The 23,544-nt window shown below is 42.6% G+C and overlaps 1 protein-coding gene and 1 non-coding gene across 2 annotated transcripts in view; both read right to left on the reverse strand.

The window, feature by feature from the left end:
• Positions 1 to 23,544, reverse strand: part of LOC126262323 (protein peanut) — a 173,827-nt gene that overhangs the window by 78,291 nt on the left and 71,992 nt on the right. The gene's annotated exons all lie outside the window — the stretch shown is intronic.
• Trnas-cga (transfer RNA serine (anticodon CGA)) lies at positions 17,649 to 17,723 on the reverse strand. Its single transcript has one exon. It is a non-coding gene; the product is annotated as a tRNA-Ser (tRNA).

The following is a 23,544-nucleotide window of genomic DNA, read 5'->3' on the forward strand; positions in this document are numbered from 1 at the left end:
AAAACTTACGGAGAATGCGACATCTAACAGTCCATTTGAGGTTACTATGCTCCAGCTTGAGAACTTTTTTTATTAGTAAAAAAGCAGGCGATACATATATTAACACAACGAAAAGAAATATTTCCAGATGTAGTTGGAGTCAAATAAAAAAAAATGCACCTGCTGTCGTCAAGACGAGAACAATGATTAACTCCGCTGTAAAGGAAAAGCATTTGTAGGAGATGCTGCAGTATTTGAAAGTAGGTAATAGAACATTTCTCGAATAGTTGATCAATTAAAATTGCTTTAGGTTCTATAACATAAAAAGAAGCATTAAAAAATTTAACCACATGAAAGTGTATTTGTAAAATGTCTGTTATTAGAAAAACTGATAAATGCCTGAGATTTCTTTCGTTGGCGCTTACCTCGTTTTTCTAGATACCTGTATGACATCTAGCACGTACTGCGTTTTTCAGAAAAGATATTTATTTTCATTGATAAAAGGAAGAGAATTTTTAAAAACCGTGCAATAGTTGTGCGAGTCTTACTGTAGAAAACGAGTAAAATGTATTGTTGAGGTTTTTTGATTAAAATATTTTTGCCAAAACAAAAAACAATGAATAACTCGGAATCAGTTGCTCGGCACTTAGCCCGTTACTGATTTCCACTCTACAATTGCAGCAACGACGACGACTACACGGGATTGACAGCCTCGCGCCAAGACAGAACGTTGCACTCTACAATGTTATCTTGGTGACGGCCAGCCTGCTGGCACATATTTCCGGAATTTGCGCACTCGCAAGGCGTGCCCCGGCTGTTAGGGCCCTGCACTTAGAACGCGTGTGGTTGCTGACGTCACACGGGGTGGCCGCGTGCAGTCGACACCCGCGGCTAGGGCCGGCACTGCGTTGCCACGTCACACACAGCTGGACCTAAAATAACGGAGCACACGTGTCGTGCAGCTGCAGCTGTACGAGTCACTGGCCCGGTCGCTCCGCGCGCTTTTTGTTTCTGGATTTGTGCAAGAACGCCGGCCGCAAGTGTGTGTGTGTGTGTGTGTGTGTGTGTGTGTGCGCGCCCTGATATTTCGCACTGTCGTCCGCGCATGTAACACACACACACACACACACACACACACACACACACACACACACTCTACTTTCACCATTCACAGTGTAAGCCGTGCATGCAGATGCAGTGAGCTGAAACTATTCGCTTTCCATCAGGCGCCTATACTGTATTTTTTTTTAAGGGGGGCGGGGGGGGGGGGGGGCAGTGATACCCGAGTTTGTTACTGCCTCCCCACCACCAAGTGTAGCTCGCTGCACCCTAACGAGCCACAGACGCCTAGGACTTTAACAATAAATATAATACGATAATAACAATTTGTTTACATCAGTGCTTAGCACAATGACGTAGCGTAGCTTCTACGAAATTGCAGTTAACTGACAAACTGCAGGGGCGGCTTCTTGACTGGAAATGGAGGAGAAATGGTTCTACGAACATGTGTCCGCAAATGCATAGTTGCCACGGTAGATGGCGCTGACCGAGGCCCAAGAGATCTCGTTGGCCTTGGCGCTGACAAATGACAGTTCCTCTGACTATGTGCCATGCGTTCCTTGTGTGTTGCAGACTATATGATTGACACAGCGTACTGCAAGCAGCAGAATAGTCCGGTATTTATGTCGAGAACAAGCCGAGATGGTGTTCGTGGAGGGTCAGGCCGGTGGAAATGGTCGAGAGGTTATACCAAAAGAAGTACCCTCACAGACACCAACCACATCACACAGCATTTCAGGCCCTTTTTAGGCGTTTGTGTTATAATGGGGCCTTTCAGACAGACGAACGTGCCTGGAGACGGCGATCTGTGCGTACACCAGATTTGGAGCACCAGGTTCCACAGGATATAGAGACAAACCCAATACAGGCTCCATGGCAGTGGCCGGCTAACATGGTGTTCGCTAAAGTATGATTATGTGTATCTTACATGACAACCGCTACTATCCGTGTCACCTGTAATCCCATGGAGACCACTCTGAACATCTGGTCAAATCACAAATCTGGGTGCCAAATTCACATCAACTATGCGAGAAAACACCACGTAGGGAACACCTCTCTCATTGCAACCTACGCGTGAGAGGCTGCGCCATTTTGTCGAAACCAAACCTCTTCAGCATTAACAATATCCAGTTCAGACCACAATAACTCTCTTTGCCATCTTCGAAGAAAAATGTCCCAACTTCGCCCTCAGCCCAATTACCTCACCAGCCACCCACTCGTTGTGGGTATAATGACTTCTCCATATTTCCTCGAGGGTTTTCTGTGCACAAAATCCTGCAATTTTTGCTTGTTCACGAAGTCGTACAGCAGAAAGTGAGTCCGCTCTTTCTTTGGGAAGCACCCAGCTGGCAATGCTCGGTGCTTTTAGAGGCACAAGACTGCACATCATCTTTCAGAATGAGTTCTGGGAAAATCAAATTGTTATGACGGTCGCCGGCTATATTTCACCCGACTTCGGCAACATCGTCACTAACGAGGGCGATGTTTTCCACAGACCAACTAACACGAGGACGCCACGAGAATTTAATGTCCATAACCAAACCCATTTCCTCAAATACAGCAATCATTCTCACCAAGCAGACTGTTAGGTACACTACATTGGGTAGTACAGGATGACACACGGGAGACGGACGGTTTTCAATGAAATAATACTCAGCCAACTTTAAAATTAATGCACGTTTATATACACAAAATCGAAGCTCATTATTTTCCATTTTAGTTAAAGTTATTTGTGAAAAATAATGTCGTAAAGGTGACGTCCATCATTTCGAATGCAGGACTCAAGTCTCTTCTCAGATTCCTCCATCACACGGACTAAAATCTCTGCAGGGACAGCAGCAATTTCTTGAGTGATTGCATTCTTCAACTCGTCTAAATTTCGTGGTTTGTGGTTATAGACACAGTTCTTAAGGCACCCCCACAGAAAAAAGTCACATACTGACAAGTCGGGAGACCAAGGAACATTGCCAAAACGCGAGATAATCCGGCCAGGAAACATGCGTCTAAAAACTGACAAAGTGTTTGCAGTGTGCGATGTTGCCCCATCATGCTGGAACCAAACGCGTGTAAATGGATTCGTCGTCTTCTTAGTTCTGGTTTCAAGAATGTTTCAAGCATATGAATGTAACGAAACGAATTAAAAGTAACTGTGGCCCCGTTCTCTTCAAAAAAATAAGGTCCAATAATGCCAACAGGGCCAAGAGCACACCAGACTGTTACTTTTTCTGAGTGTAGAGGACGTTGGTGGATAAGGTGTGGATGCTCTGCAGCCCAGTAACGTAGGTTTTGCTTATTCACGGTCCCGTTTAAATGAAAATGAGCTTCATCGTTCATCAATAAGATTTCATTTTCATTCGATCCCAAAATCACTTGCATTCTGTAAGAGAAGTCTTCTCGTACAGCAAAATCGGTTTCCTTAAGCTGTTGGACAATGAGCATTTTGTAGGAATGGAATTTTAATTCCTTATGCAAATTTCGTCTAACCAATTCACGATCGATTCGTAACTGACTAACATGACGTCTAGCTGACCGTTCTCGGCTTCTGACTGCCGCTTGCCTTACCCTTTCAACATTTTCTGGTGTCGTTACTCTGCGTCTCGGGCCAGGATGCTTCTTATCGAGTATGTTTCCAGTTGATCTGAAGTTTTCCACCCATCTGAGGATTGTGTTACGGCTCGGAACAGCTCCCTGTCGACCGACATTAAACCGCGCACGAAACAATCGCTGCGTAACAATAGCAGACTCACCACTTTTCACGAAACTGTCATAGACACACACTCGACGTTTCAAGTCCCACTGCTCCATAGCGACTGAGTAAATGAAATGGTGTCTTGTGTGGATCAGAACTATCACCACCACGACCACCTCCCCCACCGCGCCCTCAGTACTACGCAGTTCAAAACCGTCCGTCTCCCGTGTGTCACCCTGTATGAATAAAACGGAGAATATATATTTGAAACTTCGGAAAACACTCGCAGGTTTGCAACAATAAGGCGAGGCGGAGAATATGCTTCACCTGAGAATGTTCTCAGTATGAATAAAAGGATGTGGGAAGTTGCTCAAAGCACAGAACATTCTCCTATTTCGCATGAATAAAACTAGAGGAGCTTCTCATACGCGGAGAACATACTCCATTTTTTGACGTGGCGCTCTAGCAGACTTCGAGCGGAGTAAATTCCGTTGAGGTTAAGTTTTGCCGACTTTTTGGTAGTAATGGCAGAATTTATGATGCTCGGAAGGCAAAAAAGATATACGTAACCCCAATAAATATTGAAGAGAGAAACTATAGAAGTTTCTACGGTTTTAACAATAAAAATTTTATTTATCTGGCGAACTTACTTCCAGGAAATCTCGAAAGAAGAGGGGTGACCTTTCAAACTACGTGAAAATTAAAACATTTTTGTTGCTATTTAGTAGACCCAAGTTTTTAGACTGACTTAGGTATATGGCTCTGAGCACTATGGGACTTAACTTCTAAGGTCATCAGTTCCCTAGAACTTAGAACTACTTGAACCTAACTCACCTAAGGACATCACACACATCCATTCCCGAGGCAGGATTCGAACCTGCGGCCGTAGCGGTCGCGCGGTTCCAGACTGTAGCGCCTAGAACCGCTCGTCCACCCTGGCCGGCACTTAGGTATATACTAAACAACTGTGTCACTGACATTTCCAAATGTTGATCATCATGCCTTCTCACAGCATAAATCTTATATTTTGCTGTGTTAGAAATAAGTAGGCGGTTCAGAAAAATCGATGCTTATGCATTTGACACGCAAGCAGACCAGTATACGTCTTTTGTTGTTGTTGTTGTTGTGGTCTTCAGTCCTGAGACTGGTTTGATGCAGCTCTCCATGCTACTCTATCCTGTGCAACCTTCTTCATCTCCCAGTACCTACTGCAGCCTACATCCTTCTGAATCTGCTTAGTGTATTCATCTCTTGGTCTCCCTCTACGATTTTTACCCTCCACGCTGCCCTCCAGTACCAAATTGGTAATCCCTTGATGCCTCAGAACATGTCCTACCAATCGATCCCTTCTTCTAGTCAAGTTGTGCCACAAACTCCTCTTCTCCCCAATTCTATTTAACCAAACTTTGACAGAGTTCCGGTTTGGAATAGATGAAAATGTCATTTTATCTTAAGATTTCGTTCACAGAATGTGTTCACCTAACTTCAATAACAAGAAAGTTTCCTGCTTGTCGAAAATTCAGGAACACCGCAAGAAAACGCATTCTCCGTAATCGTCTTAATAATTTGTTGCCGCACATAAAAGTAAAACCGAAATGTAGTGCAACTCTTTCAGAACATGCTGATGCCGCTTGCATACATTGTACGCTGAATATTTTGCCTGTTTGAGCCAGTTGAATGAAATGTAACATTACGCATGCATTCTGTGCCGGACACGGCGGACAACACACACCGAGAACATTCTCAAGGAGTATGGGAGGTAGTGAGAAGGAAATCCCTCGTCATAGAAAATGCTCAAAATTTTTTGTTCATAAGAAATTGAGAACTTTCTCAGAGAATTTTCTTTTGCTCTGAGAGTCTTCTCCGGAGAATGTTCTCTTTTTTATTCATATGACCCACCGACCAAACATTCCTCAGAGTTTGCGAAGTGTCTCTACATACCACTCACTACATCTGTAACAATTTTTCATCATGGTAACACGTTGTTCCATAATGAGGCGCTCCACTGTTAACCATAAAGAAAACAGATGAAAGTCGTACAACGTTCAGTAATGCTAACTCACAACAACAGAAATAAAGGGCATTTCAAAAGTTGCGTTCTTTGCTATCTTCTTTCAACCGTTTTACTTTTTATAAAAAATACTTTTATAAAATATTTCTGGTACTACTGGAAAACTGAAACAATCAAAACTGACTTAGAATTAAATGTTAATGATTTTGACGTACTTTTATGAATGCGTGCAGATAATCTTTTTTTCCCGCGCGCTACGCAGCCTCAGCCATACTTCGTATGAAGTCTCCTGTTCGACTTGGCGGGCGGCATAACCATGTAGGCGTTTCCGACCGCGAGTGGAACACTCAAATTACCGACTAAAAGCCAAACGAATTCTGGGAGGAGCCACTATGTGGCCTATTTCAGACAATAACACGCCCGCACGTAGCTTCGTTCTGTTTCTCACGCATCGATGACGCTTCAGCCAGCACTCATTATAGTCAGTGCAACACGTACACTGGAATGTCATTTATCCAGTCATTAATCCGGATCTCTTAGTTCCTCTCTTTTTTTTTATTTAGAAAATACAGTAACTGTACGTCATTTGATACACATGAAGTAACAGCAACAGCAATTGACGAAAAAAATTAAATTTAAATTCAGCCAACCACCATACAGCCTGGACCTGAATCAGTTACCAATTTAATATCGAGTAGTGCAGAAATGCATTCCTTGTGTAAAATTACATCAGAGTGAAAGAAGATGATAGTATCCATTATTTCTTTTGATGAAAGTGCCGCCGTTCTTACGAATGCAGGCAGCAACTATAGAGATGGTGGATTAGCTGAGAAAGTTAGCGCTCAATGGCACATACAGAGGCAACAAAGCAGTTGGACAAAAGAACGGTTTATTTCAAACGCCTATCTGGCCAATTTTATGAGGAAGTAATGTATAATTTGTGAGTTTACACACATACACACACACACAAACACACACACACACACACACACACACACACACAAGCGCGCGCGCGTTTTAGAAGTGTCAGTAAATTATTCGCTCGCACATGTAAAGTACAGGCCAGAAGTAGCTAAAAAGCTCCAATAAACGTGGGTCCACAAATCAACCTTTGTCGAGATACAACAAATTTCCTGTTATGGTAATAGTGCCTAGGAACACATGGCATCTCTAAACGTTAAAGTAGGTGTTCGAAATGTTGTCCTGGCGTCTGAGTACAGCACTGAACTCGTCTCGGAAATGAGTTGCGAATCTTCTCTCGCAGTTCTGCGGAATTCTGTTAATGCTGGAAGGCTACTTCAATCCGCAAGCGTAGTTTCTCAAGCGAGTTGAACTCGGTAGTGTAGACCAGGCTTCTGACATAAACCCACACACAGAAATCCATGGGATTTAAATCCGCAAACCTTTGAGGCCATGGCACAGGCCCTCCTCTACAGACCCACTGTAGATCATATGTTCGAGTTAGAAGCCGGCGCACTTGTAAATGAAAACTTGCTGAAGCACGAACATGCATGAACCACAAGTTCAGGTGTTGGTTCAGTGGAACATCATCATATAATCTGGAAGCACAGTCCGCAAAAACCGCACGTACTGCTGTCCGGTTGGTCTCTGTGGTATGAAGTGTGGTCCAATTTTGTGGTCTCCGAGCAGTCCTGCCCAGACGTTCAACGAACAACGCTGTTGATGTCATACGTGTGTTGTTTCAGGACTTACATCGGCCCAAATGTGACAGTTATTGTAGTTGAAAATACAGTCACAGGTAAATGCAGCTTCATCCGTGAACAGAATCAATCTGAGGATTCAAAGAACACTGTTGTTGCACCCACTGGCAGAAATTCTATCTAGGAGGGAAGTCTGCATCGTTGAGGGTTTGTAGTAGCTGGAGATATGGATACAGTACTGACCGATGTAAAATCCGTCACACACTTCTATGACTCAGGATCGCTCTTGGGTAGCAATCCTCCTTATTGAAGTACTCGGACGTTCGTGTACAGTGCGTAACACCTTTTCCTTAACATCGGGTGTTGTGGATCTGAGTCGACATTCTCGTACATGGTGCGCAAAACTCCCGGCTTCTCTAAGCCGCTGATGGAACCAGCTAAATGTACGCCTGTCGGGCCGAATACGGAGAGGAAAAGCTTCTTCATACATTCGTACAGCCTCAAGGGCACTGCCATTCGCTTTGCCGTACGTGAACTGCATGTCAGCGTACTCTTCATTGTTGTAACCTCTGTCCGTGGTGCTTTCACGTTCGTAACTGATAGTGAGACCGGTACGGCACAGTGCACGGAGGGGGGAAAGGAAAGTCGTTGCGCATGCGTAAACAAACATTATCGATCCCAAAACCTGAGATATCAACGTAAACACCGCGGTATCCGGGGGCGTTTATAGTTGGTTTCCAACTCGAATTAATGCGATACCTCGGCAACGATTGATATGCGGACCCATGTTTACTGGAGCTTTAGCTAATTTTGACCTCTACTTTTCATGTGTGAATTATTGACCATTACTTCCGAAACACTCTGGGTAGATACATATATTCAGTCTGTGTATGATTGTGCTAGCACAAGTCGATAAGGAGTAGGTCGATTGACATGAAATTTTGACAACGCTACATTGGAATAAGTGCGTATTTTATATATCTTTTTTCAAAATATATATAAATAAATACGCAATTTATAAAGGAGAAACGGTGCTACCAAAAATTTCAAAAAGTGCTTGACTGATTTATTTCAAATTTTGCAATATTACTGTAATAAGCATTTGGACGAATGTAAGTTATGCACATTTTTAATATCCATAATGTACAAATGTCGTATATAAAATATATACTAGTGAAACGTTCTTAGTAAAAATACCGGAAAGTTCTTGACCGAGTTACTTCAAATTTCAAACGATCATCTATTGAAACATCTAGATGGTCATAGACTATAGTTTTCTAAACAAAAATCTACAGGTTTTCATTTAAAACTGACTGCAAGAAAAAAATGCTGTGTTGTAAAAATGTGCGGTTTTGTTTACTTTGTCGCAGGTAGTTTCAGCTACGATACCGGGGCATTTAAATCATTAGACGAATTGTTTTTCCCATATACATTTTATTTCATTATATATATTTTTAAACATAAATTGTTCACACAACAATGTGTTTTCTTCCCCACAGACGGTTTTCATAGAAGATAGGAAAGTTTTGTTTCTGGCTTATCGACTTAGGATTGTAATACTCCTCTAGAATCTGAATTTGCGATAACAATAAAAACGGCTCAAGATCAGAGGGGGAGGGAAGATACTGTAGAAAGATGGGAGAAAATGGGCAGATAGAGGGGGCAGCAAGAGACAGGGAGAGAGGTATGAAGAAGAGATTGTCACAGAGTGGCCGGGGGGGGGGGGGGAGGTGCTGGACGGGGGAGGGAGAATGAGGTGATGGCCAATAAGGAGGGGAGGAGGAAATGGACAGGGACATGGAGGAGAATGAGATTAGGACGCATAACCAATTCCCATACCTATTAGGAACATGTGCTTTCTCTTTTCTTTTTTCCCCATTTAACCATACTGAACAACACCAATGCGTGGTCAGGTATATGGCGTTTAACTAGGGTTTCCATATGTAGCTGGAACCTCGTCGGAGCCCTCTGAGATGGAGGTACAGAAATCAAGTAAAAAATTTCTTTAATATTATTACTTTTTATTTAGAACACAATTGCGGCATAATCAGTTGGTACGCCATATATTTCGGGAGATTCCACTCTTTTTAGCAAATCTTTTTTCCCTTTTACATTACTAACTTGCACTCGTTGCTCGTATTACGTTTAGGAAGAATCGTCTGTTCAAATGGGAGCTGCCCGATTCTTCCGCGTGGCCCTGCTGAAATAATTACAATCCCCTACTAGTGGGGCCGGCCGAAGTGGCCGTGCGGTTAAAGGCGCTGCAGTCTGGAACCGCAAGACCGCTACGGTCGCAGGTTCGAATCCTGCCTCGGGCATGGATGTTTGTGATGTCCTTAGGTTAGTTAGGTTTACCTAGTTCTAAGTTCTAGGGGACTAATGACCTCAGCAGTTGAGTCCCATAGTGCTCAGAGCCATTTGAACCCTACTAGTGGTGAAGTCTGGTATTTTCTCGAAAGATGAGCGCTAGATCTGGAAGGTTCAAAATGGTTCAAATGGCTCTAAGCACTATGGGACTTAATATCTGAGGTCATCAGTCCCCTAGACTTAGAACTAATTAAATCTAACTAACCTAAGAACATCACACACAACCACGCCCGAGGCAGGATTCGAGCCTGGGACCGTAGCAGCAGCGCGGTTCCGGACTGCTTCTAGAAGGTACCTGCTTCGCCGATACACGATATTCAACAAGCGACGCCATATGTGTGATGACCTATTCAATATTAACAGTTTGACATAAATAAGACTAATTGAGGTTGCATTTACATTTTGCGCTAAGAGATAGTGTTACTTCAGTATTTGAGACAAGCTCGTAAACAGTATTTTGCAAAATCGGGACAAAATTGGGTCTGGTCGGGATGTCGGAGCAAGAAGATTCATAAAGGTGACGGGACGTTTGGCAACCCTAAGTTTAACCCATGTCATTCTAATTTTTTTACGAATATCTGTATTTTCAATAATTTGGATGCCACGATCCCGCCTAGTCCGGACAAACAAGGGTCCGTTTTACAGACAGCAGGCTCTAATTCATGGTGCTGCATGAAATACCCACAGTTAAAGCTAGGTGCGCTAACTGTACTCGGCAGAAAATGGAAATCCGCGTTCACTGGACTTTAACGGGCGAGAGCTTTAAATGCACATGATCAATTCACTGATTGGTCTAGTACGAAACACGCCCATTGGCGAGGACATCAATGAAACGATAGGAAAGGTTTTTGAAAAACAAGGCAAAATGTGTCCGAGGTCTGTTTACAAAATAGAAACACACTACCTGATCGAAATTATACGCACACGCCTACGTAATACGGAAATGATCACTAAATGTCATGAGAGGCAGACGCACCAGTGTGAAAGGAAGCGGAGAGAATTGTGTTGTCAGCAGAGGAGAGAAACAGCAGAATGGGTCCGTCGGGACAGCTCTCTGACTTCGAAGACGTGGACTAGTCACTGGATGTCACTTGAGTAACAAATCAGTCAGGAATATTCCATCCTTTCCAGAGCTGCCCAAGTCGACTATTCGGGACGTGATTGTGAAGTGGAAAAGCGAAGGAACAACCACAGCGAAACCGATACCAGGCAGACATTGTGTACTGACGGACAGGGACCGTAGAGCAGTGCGCAGTGTGGACGTAAAAAACTGCAGGATCAGCGGAAGGAATTGGTTGTGAGTTCCAAAGAGCTGCCAGCAGTCCATCTAGCACAATGACCACACGTAGGGACTTAAAAACAGGGCTACAATGGTCGAGCAACCCCTCACGAGTCATGCATTTTTGTAGCCAATGGTAATCGACGCTTGAGGTGGTGCAAAGAGCGACGCCAATGGGCAATGGATGACTAGAAACGAGTGACTTGGGTTGATGACTCACGCTTTACCCTGTTGCAATCCGAACGAATTGTTTGTATATGACAACTGTCTGGAGAAAATTACCTGCCATCATATGTAGCGCCAACAGCGAAGTACGGAGGAGGTGGTGGTGGTGGTGTTACGGTATGGGACTGTTTTTCGTCTAGGCTGTGACTGCCTTACTGCACTTTAAAAAATAGCTACATACGGTAGAATATGAATACTTTTTACAGCACTGTATACTGCGCACAGCTGAGGAACAGCATCCGTGAAGCAATGTTTTGTAAATTTGAGTAAAGATGTTTTAGTCAATAATCACACTTATTGTAAACGGTTGTGGAAACACACTTGACCTCTTTGCAACAAATAATACTGAGTTAATAACTAGCATCAAAACGGATACAGGGATTAGTTAACACAGGGTTGTCGTAGCGAGATTGAATATTGTAACCCGCAAATTCTCCAAAAATAAACGAAAAATTTACCTATTCAAAAAAGCAGATAAAAATTCACTTGACGCCTTCCTGGAGACAATCTCCACTCCTTCCAAGTTAGTTATATAAGTGCAGACCAGATGCGGCCTGAATTCAGAGAAATAGTATCAGCAGCAATTGGGAGATTTATGCCAAATAAATTAACAAACGACGGAGCTGATCCTCCTTGGTACACAAAACGGGTCAGAACACTGTTGCAAAAACAACGAATCAAACATGCCAAATTTAAACAGACGCACAATCCCCAAGATTGGCGACCTTTTACAGAAGCTCGAAATTAAGCGCGGACTTCAATGCGAGATGCTTACAACAGTTTCGACAACGAAAATTTCGTCTCGAAACATGGCAGAAAATCCAAAGAGATTTTGGTCGTATGTGAAGTATGTTAGCGGCAAGAAACAATCAATGCTTTCCCTGTGCGATAGCAATTGAGATACTATCGAAGACAGTGCTGCCAAAGCAGAGTTATTAAACACAGCCTTCCGAAATGCCTTCACAAAAGAAGACGAAGTAAATATTCCAGAATTCGAATCAAGAACAGCTGCCAACATGAGTAACGTAGAAGTAAATATCATCGGAGTAGTGAAGCAACTTAAATCATTTAATAAAAGCAAGTCTTCTGGTCCAGACTGAATACCAATTAGGTTCCTTTCGGAGTATGCTGATGCAATAGCTCCATACTTAACAATCATATACAATCGTTCGCTCGACGAAAGATCCGTACCCAAAGACTGGAAAGTTGCACAGGTCACACCAATATTCAAGAAAGGTAGTAGGAGTAATCCACTAAATTACAGGCCCATATCGTTAACGTCGATATGCAGCAGGATTTTAGAACATATATTGTGTTCGAAAATTATGAATTAACTCGAAGAAAACGGTCAATTCACACAGTAAACATGGGTTTAGAAACATCGTTCCTGTGAAACACAACTAGCTCTTTATTCACATGAAGTGTTGAGTGTTATAGACAAGAGATTTCAGATAAATTCCGTATTTCTGGATTTCCGGAATGCTTTTGACACTGTACCACACAAGCGGCTCGTAGTGAAATTGCGTGCCTATGGAATATCGTCTCAGTTATGTGACTGGATTTGTGATTTCCTGTCAAAGAGGTCACAGTTCGTAGTAATGGACCGAAAGTCATCGAAGAAAACAAAAGTGATTTCTGGCGTTCCACAAGGTAGTGTTATAGGCCCTTTGCTCTTCCTTATCTATATAAACGATATGGGAGACAATCTGAACAGCCGTCTTCGGTTGTTTGCAGATGACGCTGTCGTTTATCAACCAATAAAGTCATCAGAAGATCAAAACAAATTGCAAAACGATTTAGAAAAGATATCTGCATGGTGCGAAAATTGGCAGTTGACCCTAAATACCTCAAAGTGTGAGGTCATCCACATGAATGCTAAAAGGAATCCGTTAAACTTTGGTTACACGCTAAATCAGTCAAATATAAAGGCCGTAAATTCAACTAAATATCTAGGAATTACAATTACTAACAACTGAAATTGGAAGGAGCACACAGAAAATGTTGTAGGGAAGGCTAACCAAGGACTGCGTTTTATTGGCAGGACACTTAGAAAATGTAATAGATGCACTAAGGAAAGTGCATACACAACGCTTGTGCGTTCTCTCTTAGAATACTGCTGCGCCATGTGGGATCCTTACCAGATAGAACTGACGGAGTACATCGAAAAAGTTCAAAGAAGGGCAGCACGTTTTGTATTATCGCGAAATATGGGTGAGAGTGTCACTGAAATGATACAGTGATTTGGGCTGGACATAATTAAAAGAAAGGCGTTTTTCGTTGCGACGGAATCTTCTCACGAAATTCCAATCACCAACTTTTTCCTCCGAATGCGAAAATATTTTGTTGACTCCGACCTACAGAGGGAGAAACGATCACCACGATAAAATAAGGGAAATCAGAGCTCGTACGGAAAGATACAGGTATTCGCTCTTTCCGCGCGCTATACGAGACTAGAATAATAGAGAATTGTGGAGTTGGTTCGATGAACCCTCTGCCAGGCACTTAAATGTAATTTGCAGAGTATCCATGTAGATGTAGATAGATTGTTCACTGACTAAACTGGCTTCATTTGGCCGATGGCTGCAACAGAACGGAATAGGAGTGATCACCACCTCAAGATTCCTACTACGCTAAGAATGACAAAGGGTCCAAACCGGCTTAGCAAATAAACAATATGCGTGAGCATTGACTGATGTCATATGTAGCCATAAAGCTTTTTGACCGCTTTGGAACTTTGGTTTTCATATGATTGCAGCAAAAATCTACACAATCATCCCATCATCTCTCCCGCGTTATTTCCACAAAATGTAGTTCAACCGGCCGAGTAAAACCAACACATGCGCGGTCAAACATGCAGAATTTTATGTGAGACACCCTCGGCTGATGTGATTTCTCTCTCACCGTTGTTGCACAGTAACACGACGACACACTGATCAGGCGACTAATGGAATTTTCATTCTCACTCAACCTTGCGATTGTACAATTAATTCTTTTTCAACGCTAAAGTTTGTTGCAGTCAAATATTCGCAATATGCCTAAACCAGTTTCGACTTATCAGTCATTTTCGACAGTCTGTAAACAACACTTGGCCTGGGACTGCGTGAAAATACGCCGAGGGTCCCCACCTGTGTTGGACTGCTACCAACAGACTGCAGGGGGGATAAATTGAAACTACTCTGTAACTGTCCGCAAGAGTGCTCGACAAATTAAAACTTAATTCTCTTCATTTCATTAGTTGACGTAATAGGCCGAGGATGCGCGGCTCGTTAAATGACAGTAGACATGTTTACTGACCAAAATTATCCTCATCCGGCAGGGTGAACGTAAGTACTTGCGTGAGCGCGGGTGTGTGTGTGTGTGTGGGGGGGGGGGGAGGGGGGCGTTTAACCCTATCCCAGAATTTATGAAACATTCCACAATATGTGGCGTATGCACTAGCAAGGAACTTCATCGTGCACCTGCTAGCTGTTGACAGTAGAATAAAAACTTGCGCAAGTTATTTCTGCAAATCGGTTAGGCAAGTACCTTTCGGGAATCTGCTGTAAGTACTTTCAGAATCGTTTCGGCTAGAGTTGCGTCGTGAGATGGGCAAGTGGAACTTCGGTGAATAGTGCTTAAAAACAGATCAACCGCCATCGTTGTTGCATTATTATTATTATTATTATTATTAAAGAAAAATAAATGTCTGTGTAAAGAAATCTATACAGAGCCATACATGCTCCTTTTGTCGAAAAATTTCCGAGAGGCATTTTTATATTTCTGAGTTTGCAATACTCAAAATGAACAATTTTTTTTATGTTACTTGGTATGTGTGTCCTTGAAATGACCTTGGCCATGATTATTGACCACGTCACTAGGTGGCAGTCCTGTGCTTAGCAACACAGTTTGGGGTCTTGGCGCGTTAGTTACGGTGACACAATGGATGCTGAGTGTGAACAAACAGTGAACATTAAGTTCTGCGTTAAGCTGGGGAAAACCTCTAGGGAACGTGGACAATGATTAAGCAAATATATGCAAGCGAGGCAATTTCAGGAAGTCGTGTTTTCGAGTGGCACAAAAGGTTTCGTGGAGGCAGAGACTCAGTGCAAGGCGATCCCAGGACTGGTCGCCCGTCTACAGCACATTCCGATGCAAATGTGGAGCGTGTAAGGCAATACTGCAAGATGACTTTCATGTAACTGTGTGTGCGATATCAGAAGAACTTAATTTGAATCGTGATGTGTGTTGTAAGATTTTGTGCGAAGATTTAAGGAAATAGAAACTTAATCCAAAACTCGTCCCTCACACACTAAGAGACAAACAGAAAAAGGAAAGGCGAGGAGTTCCTGCTGAACTACTGGATAGAGCCAGACGTGATCCCACATTTTTGTCAAAGATTACTACTGGCGATGAAAGTTGATGCCATACGTATGGCTCTCACACGAAGCGTCACAGTGCCGAATGGCAGGGTTCTGGATCACCAGCCTCCAAAAAACTCAAATGACAACCTTCGCGAACAAAGACAATGTTGATCGCATTCTTTGATAGTAAAGGATTAGTTCACTATGAGTATGCTCCTCCAGGTCAAACAGTGAACCAAACTCTTTACATCGAAGTCTCGAAAAGTTTCCGACAAGCAATTTCTACGTCCCCGCCCTGATTTGTGACATTTTGAGGACTGGTTCTCACTGCATGATCGTACAAGATTCCATAATCCTTTACCCTTTGCCACGCATCTGGCCAGACGTTTTTTTACTACCATCCCCCATTCGACGTACTTGCCCGACCTCTCGACTTGCCATTTTTTTTTCTTGTTTCTGCGAGTAAAAGGCGACTGAAAGGAAAGCAGCATCAAGATATCGCAGACATCCAGCGGGCTGTGACAAATTAACTTAACTCACAAATATCGCAGTTTAAAATTTCCCTGCTTGCTTCCCAGACCTTCAGAAAAACTGGAAACTGTGTATAGATAGCCACGGGGACTACTTCGATAAGAGCTAGGATCATTACTTGGTATGCATAATTTTCTATTAAAAAAAGCTACCTGTCCTGGAACTTTTCTGACACAGGCAGTGTTTAAGTTATCAAGAAGCAGTGCTGAATGATCTAAAATCGGAGGACTTTCTGATATCATCGTAGTATGCAAATTTCTAAAATCTCTGTATAATAAAATATTCAATAACATGATACAAAAATCCTGAAAGTTGAATCACCACGAGATCGCCTTTTAATGCAAACAGCATTTGTTACAAACGTAATACGTTTATATCAACGGTGATAGGAATAAATCAGCTAAAATTTAAAGACGTTTCTACTGCAGTTCTACATCCTCATCTGGTGAAACATAGTAATTGGTAAGTTCATTTCGTACTTCCTTAGCCGACGGTGACTAATTAAAGTTATTTACGGGTTCGGCCTGTCTGTCTTTGCGCCACTCTGCTTTTCGTCATTTGCGTATCGGTATTGAACATACAAAAGTTTTACAAGTCTGAGAAAAACTTCCAGCAACAGAGAAGTTCGGAAAGTAATTGCACCAAGATGCAAGAAACTGTTTACAACAACTTACAGAACCTACTTCTGCAAGTTGACGATACTTTCCACGTCGAAGGATTTGAGGAAGTAGCTTCTGCAAGCGACTTGCGGAAGTTTACTTGCTAGTGGACACACGCTTTAACGTCGTAAGCGCGAAACATCTATTCTAGACGCTACCAGGGAGGGAGAAGCTCGATGCGCAGTTTTGGATTCGTGTGTGCGTGCGTTTTCGTGTGGTCCGAGGTTTCTTGAGTACAGCGGAGACATTCTGAATTTTGAAGAACGATCTTACGTGAAATATTTATGAATATAAAATGTGAGATTAACGTAGACGGCATGTAAGTATGGAAGGTGATGAGAGGAATATTAGCAAGGAATACAGAAAACAAAATGGAAATAAATACTTATTGAAGAAGTAGTGTTCGCATATGAAGTGGGCCAGGTGGTTCACGTTAACAAGCGCTTGTTAATTATAAGAAGCTGTAACTGTTGCACACGATACTTATCTAAATTTTCGTAGTTTTCATAACAAATACTGAAAATGGCACTAATAATTGTTAAAATGGTATTACAAATGGCTCTGAGCACTATGGGACTCAACATCTATGGTCATCAGTCCCCTAGAACTTAGAACTACTTAAACCTAACTAACCTAAGGACAGCACACAACACCCAGTCATCACGAGGCAGAGAAAATCCCTGACCCCGCCGGGAAAAATGGTATTACAACAACAGTGATGAATGTGAACTAGAAATGTCTGGATTGAAATGTTTATTTGACAAACAGTGGCAACATCTCCAGAATGAGATTTGCACTCTGCAGCGGAGTGTGCGCTGATATGAAACTTCCTGGCAGATTAAAACTGTATGCCGGACCGAGACTCGAACTCGGGACCTTTGCCTTTCGCGGGCAAGTGCTCTACCAACTGAGCTACCCAAGCACGACTCAGGCCCCGTCCCCACAGCTTTACTTCTGCCAGTACCTCGTCACCTACCTTCCAAACTTTACAGAAGCAGGAGCGCTACACACATAGTTACACACGTCAGTTTTTGCAAACGATGCGACCAGTGCCAGTCCTGATACTGTTTCATCCGTCGAATTCAACTGGAAACGGAGAAGAGACAGTGGCGTACAGTTCCTATTAAGATTGTGCTCTAGTGTCTTATTGAATTCTTTAATGGAAGTTAGTTTAATATCTGAGTATAGTACCAAGCTGACTAGCTCGTTCACACAGCGCAGGCTTTAAATTCTGAACCCCATTAGAAAACACCTGTATCGACAACGAACTCGCGTCCCGTTGCCTTTTTTTAAATTTTTTTTAAGGAATAGTACTCTACTCGTTTCTTCATACTGGCGATTGCTGTGAAGTCCACAATCGCAACAGGAACGATACGGTTTCGCCAACAAGGCACAGCACGAAAACGAAACGACTTTTCCACGCGTGCGCAGACCCCCCATCGAAAAGTACATGAATCGTTCTCGGGAAGCCAGGTGTGATTCAAGGACGTGTAATAGAGCTGTTAATGCTTACGATATGTAGCAACTTTTTGATGTGAACGAAAACTCACATGACGAAAATACTGCTGAGAGGAATCAAAGTTGTTACCACATTTCACGCAAACTTTTTAAAATTACTTTTATTATACAGACCTATCGCTACTTTACTGTAACACACAAGCGACTAGTCGGAAGAACATAATACTATCTAATACGTCATACACAAATGAGTACATGATAAAGGTTTCACGAAGCTGCTTCGTCTGAAGGAGAACCCCCTCGCAGTGGCGTTACTATTTTAAAATGTAAAATGAGAAAGAGCAAAAGAAAAAGAAGAGGCAGGAAGTTTTCAACTAGAAGATGGAACAACTTTCGTTAAGCCACGTGAGGCAACGTAGTGAGTGTGTTAAGGGTATGCTTTGCATTTCTTGTTAAGCTTGTTACGGTAGGCAATGAAAAAAAGAAAAAGGGATCGCGTTGCTGTTGCAAGTTTAGACTGTTTTGGATTGTAACATAATATTTATTGAAATGTATATTTGTTATTTCATTGGAAAGTCGTCTTGCTCTCAGTAAACAAATGAACAGGATAAGCAACGATCTGTATTAACTAAAACGTGAGGAGATATCAGCAGCGGACACAAAGTTTAAGTTTGGCCTGGGCACTATGTACCCTAGATACGTCAATGGTCCTCCGAGCTTGTAAAATATATAACTCTAGTTGGCAAGTGTCGTCAGGACAAAGCAACAGTTTTTTTTCCCCTTTTACATATTCGTCGCATGTTGTTCAGACATCCGAGTGCAGTTACCAGTTCCGTCTACAGAAGGTCATCCCTATAAACAAGAAACTCAGAAGCTAATTACTGCCAAACAAAAAACTGGAAGAAGAATCATGCATATGCAAATTATCTGGACTTTCTATAGACGACTTTTTCCATGTATATAAAAACCCCTCCTATATGAGGTAGCTTTCAAGTATTACCACCTAGAAAAAATAAACTTACATATATTTTTTTGTTTATTTGCAGGTATCCGTCTGTTATTACTACAAGTACTAATCGCACATTGAAATGTGACCCTCTTTTGGAGGATGTTGGGAGGGAAAGGTTGGATTGGCTCGTAGCATATCGGCAACTGGCAACCAGTTCATAATTTATGAAAGAAACCAACGTCTAATGTGTTAATACGTCGCAGATGTGACACCGAAATTGATGCCGAGCCGCTAGAACGACCAGGTACAGTGTCTCGCTCATCCTTTTTTTCTGAATAATGATAACAACAATAATAACCACTAGGCACAGCACCGCACAGAATGAACTCTGGGCGTCCGTAGAATTTTTTTTTTTTTTTTGGGGGGGGGGGGGCGTGGGGAAGACTCGGAAATCGTTATTTTTAATATAAATGAGATGGCCGCTTTCCGGCTGTGACATGCCACAAAAACTTATTACATACTACATTCCAGAGAACTAAGTGTCCACTCACTTCTGGAACTGTATAAAAATTCTGAAATGAATAAAAAGTCTGTACTATCTGCTGCCACCGCCGCCGCCTCCCTCCACCATCTCCTCCTCCTCCTTGCATTTAGAAATTAACAACGTTATCACAATGGCTATTTTATTGCTAACGCGCGAAATCCTATGCTAAGATTGGCATCAGACGTAAACGTTCAATTGCGGCCCGCACCCAGACGAATTTATCGGTAAGAAAAGGTTCACCCTTAAAGAGTGGAATTAGTACTTCTCCATTTTGTCAATGAGCTGCGTTATTTCGTTCGAAAAACCATGTGACATTTCTCTCTCGCCGCGCCAGTGCAAAGAACATCGTAAAATTACAAACCAGCCATAAAAAGCAGCTATGGCTCTGCTTAAAATTTGAGTTTCGTGAAACACAGGAGAAATTGTATTAAATCCCACCAATTCGCAAACTCAGACCGTATTACGGGTTCTCATACAGGGCTCGCATGTATCAATATATGAACTTTTATACGGATTTTCAACTAAAGGTAATAGGAAAGGCAAAAATGTTGTCCTCCAAAAAATACAGTATTATATGAGTTAACCCAGTAATATAATTTATTCATAAGAGACTGTAATGGTTTACCAAGTGGGTTGCAAACGATCATTTCAATCGTGTTCACATATTAGAGTAAGAGATAAAGACGTTACCAGATTTTAAACAGTTTGAAAACAAGATGGCAACATTCAAATAAAGCAAATAAGAAAATTAATCAGGCATTAAATGCCTAACAAATGAAATATATCGTGATAAAGTGCCTGTAATTGATATCGCGAGACAAATTACAGCGAGGAAAAGTTCGAGAACTGAACGGAATCACGCCTGCAATGCTTTATTTATTTATTTCCATCGTTACACGAGACCTGCACCTTACAAGATACTTCAGTCCCTGTTTCACAGTGTTTTTTTTTTTTTACTAAAATCTGTGGTCCATTATAAACGGTAAGACAAGTAGTTGCGACAATACCACCAAAAACCGCGGGCTGATTGAAGAATCGAACAGAACCCGCGATTTTCCGGACTGTGGTCTATAGTGATCGAAGAGTTCGAGTCGTGTACAAACACAGCTCTACTGTGCTGTGGGGATCGAAGTATGTTAGGGACTGCCAGCTACACGAGACAAAGACAAACAAAAATTGACTACATACTATCGTCGCTCCACGAGATTCTGCTGTCAAAGGGGCGAGAGGCATGGTGAGAAGAAGGTGTGCTGAGTGCAGGCGCCACACAAATAGCTAGGTCCTAGCGGCGAACATCGGCCGACTCATTGTTAGCAATGTGAACAGTAGCGATGGGCCAACACGGGTTTACTCCAATCCGAGAAGGGACGAAAAAACGGAGACGAATAATTCAACGCCGTTCTCTCTCTCGCGTCTGCGCAGATTACGATTCAGTTCACTTAACCAACCCGAGCTTCGCAGTTTCCCAAAAAAGTTAGATCATAGATTTATGAAAACCTTGAAACCTGTATATATTTCGATGGCTATCGGGCAATCATAAGGCAGCCAAACGGCTGTATACGATGACGACTACATACCGCACTACAGGCCGCAATATTGTATCTAGTAGCGTGAAACTTTGAAAATTGATTTGTGAAACATACGAACCGTGCAGTATAAATTTTGATAGATATTGGTCGATCTTAAGGTAGCCAAAAGCCTGTTCACGTGCATGATTGCCTACCTCGCTATAGTCCGCGATTTTGGGTCTTTTTGTTTTGATTTTTGGCAAATAGACTTGTGAATATCCGAAACTCGGTGTATAGATTTTGACAGCTATGGGGCGATCGTAAGGTAGCCAAACTCCTGTACACGGGAATGACTGCGTACCAAGCTGCAGGTCGCAATTTCGAGTATTTTGATGAAATTTTGAAAAATGCTAATACACATAGGAATTTGTTATGATAGTTTGTCGGCAATCTGGCTATTTTATGGTACACATTAATGGATGCCACACAATAGGCTGAAATTTGAAAAAAACACTCATGAGACGCTTCGTCGTCAGGTGCATAAATGGTTGCCTTGCTACAGGCCGCAATTCTAAAATACCATCGTGAGACACGGTATTCGCTGTAAGGATTTTGACTACAATCGGATGATCTTATGGTAGCCAAATACCACAACTTAAAGGATGAATGCTGTAAAATTACGACTTCATCATCATTTCCCTCAGTCACTTTGTACTCATAATTTTAATATATCAGTAGTAGGCAATGAAAACCTCGTTACTTCACTTGTCTGTCGAAGATGCGCGGTTTGAGGCGCCATGCCACGAATTGCGGAGCCCCTCCCGCCGGATGTTCGAGTCCTCCCTCGGGCATTGGTGTGCGTGTCGTTCTTAGCATAAGTTAGTTGTAAGTCTAGGGATGACCTCAGCAGTTTGGTCCCTTAGGAATTCACACACATTTGAACATTCCAGTGACCAGTAACTCCATAATCAAAGAGATGTTGGCAAGTTCATGGATTTCTCTTATCTGTCAGTAACTAGGCTCCTACTATACAGTTTCACACGTGGCAACTTTCTCTATGACTTTTTTTTTCACGAGGTTTTCATTGCCTACCATTAGTATACATATTTCCTTGTTGCCATGACGCTGTTCTGTACGCACCCACATGAAAACCAAAACGGTCCCAGAATTTCGATCACACAAAATAAAGCATAATGAGCTATTGTACTTTTAAAGATCACAGTGAGCGACGTCCCGTTCTGTTGGCGTAGACAGACTCAACTCGGTTCAACTCGGGTCTTGTCGGCGCAACGGCGGTAAACTCCAGCTTCACGCGAAACAAGTCATCGACAGCTGCGCACCGCGTGAGCACAACTTGAGTTAGTAACAATGTAACTGGGAGTGCGGAAATCCCCTCCACCCGAGTTAACCCCGTTTGGAAACTTGAGTTGACCCATCTCTATCAAACAGTTGCGGCAGTAACGTCACAGCCGAAGGACGAGCGTACAAATTGTTGCGACTGCTCCTGGCGTGGGGACTTCAATTTTTTCGAGGTGATAAGTAAAACCCTATTACTGCCCCTCGTACACAAAGGCGGCAACGCGTCAACTTGGAATGAGCAAGTCCTTCAGGTAGACTGCCGCTTGCCGCCCCCAGCCGGAGCCCCTCCGCCTTCCAGAATGCATTACCACGCCGCGCCCGCGGCACACGCCCCCGCCTCCGCCCATCGTCAGTCGCTGCGGGCGCCGTATGCCGTCGGGATCCCGTGCGACTACTATGCATCACCTGTTCACCTGTTCGCAATGATCTAATACGTTCAATGTCGACCTTAAAGCTCACCCCAAAGTTTCCCCTCCGCTTTTCTGCATCTCCATACACGAGGTGAAGCTATAAAATAACGGGACAGATGATTGCGGAAAAGATGAACCACCAATAGCCTTTTTAATCTAATGCGGCATCTCTTGTGTATGTAGAGAAATCAGTGTGGCCATGGCCTTTGTTTCTGTAAGAGCTGCTATTTTGTGTTTGCGAAAAAAATGGTAAGTGTAATAACAGAGCACAGAATTACCGAGAATTTTCATTCGAACTTGTAAAAAAGCTACTGCAACACATCTTTTATTAAAAGACTATGGCAAAGGCTGTTTATTAAGTACACGAGTTTTCGCGTCGTTCAAGCGTTTTCAAGACGGCCAAGAGAAGATAAAGATGACTCTACCTCTGGATGCCCTTCAACATCGAAAACGGACGAACATATCGAAAAATCAGGTCAGCTGATTCGATCTCACCGTAGGTTGAGTATTCGATTG

The sequence above is a fragment of the Schistocerca nitens genome, chromosome 6 (genome assembly GCF_023898315.1).
Source record: "Schistocerca nitens isolate TAMUIC-IGC-003100 chromosome 6, iqSchNite1.1, whole genome shotgun sequence".
Classification (NCBI taxonomy): Eukaryota; Metazoa; Arthropoda; class Insecta; order Orthoptera; family Acrididae; genus Schistocerca; species Schistocerca nitens.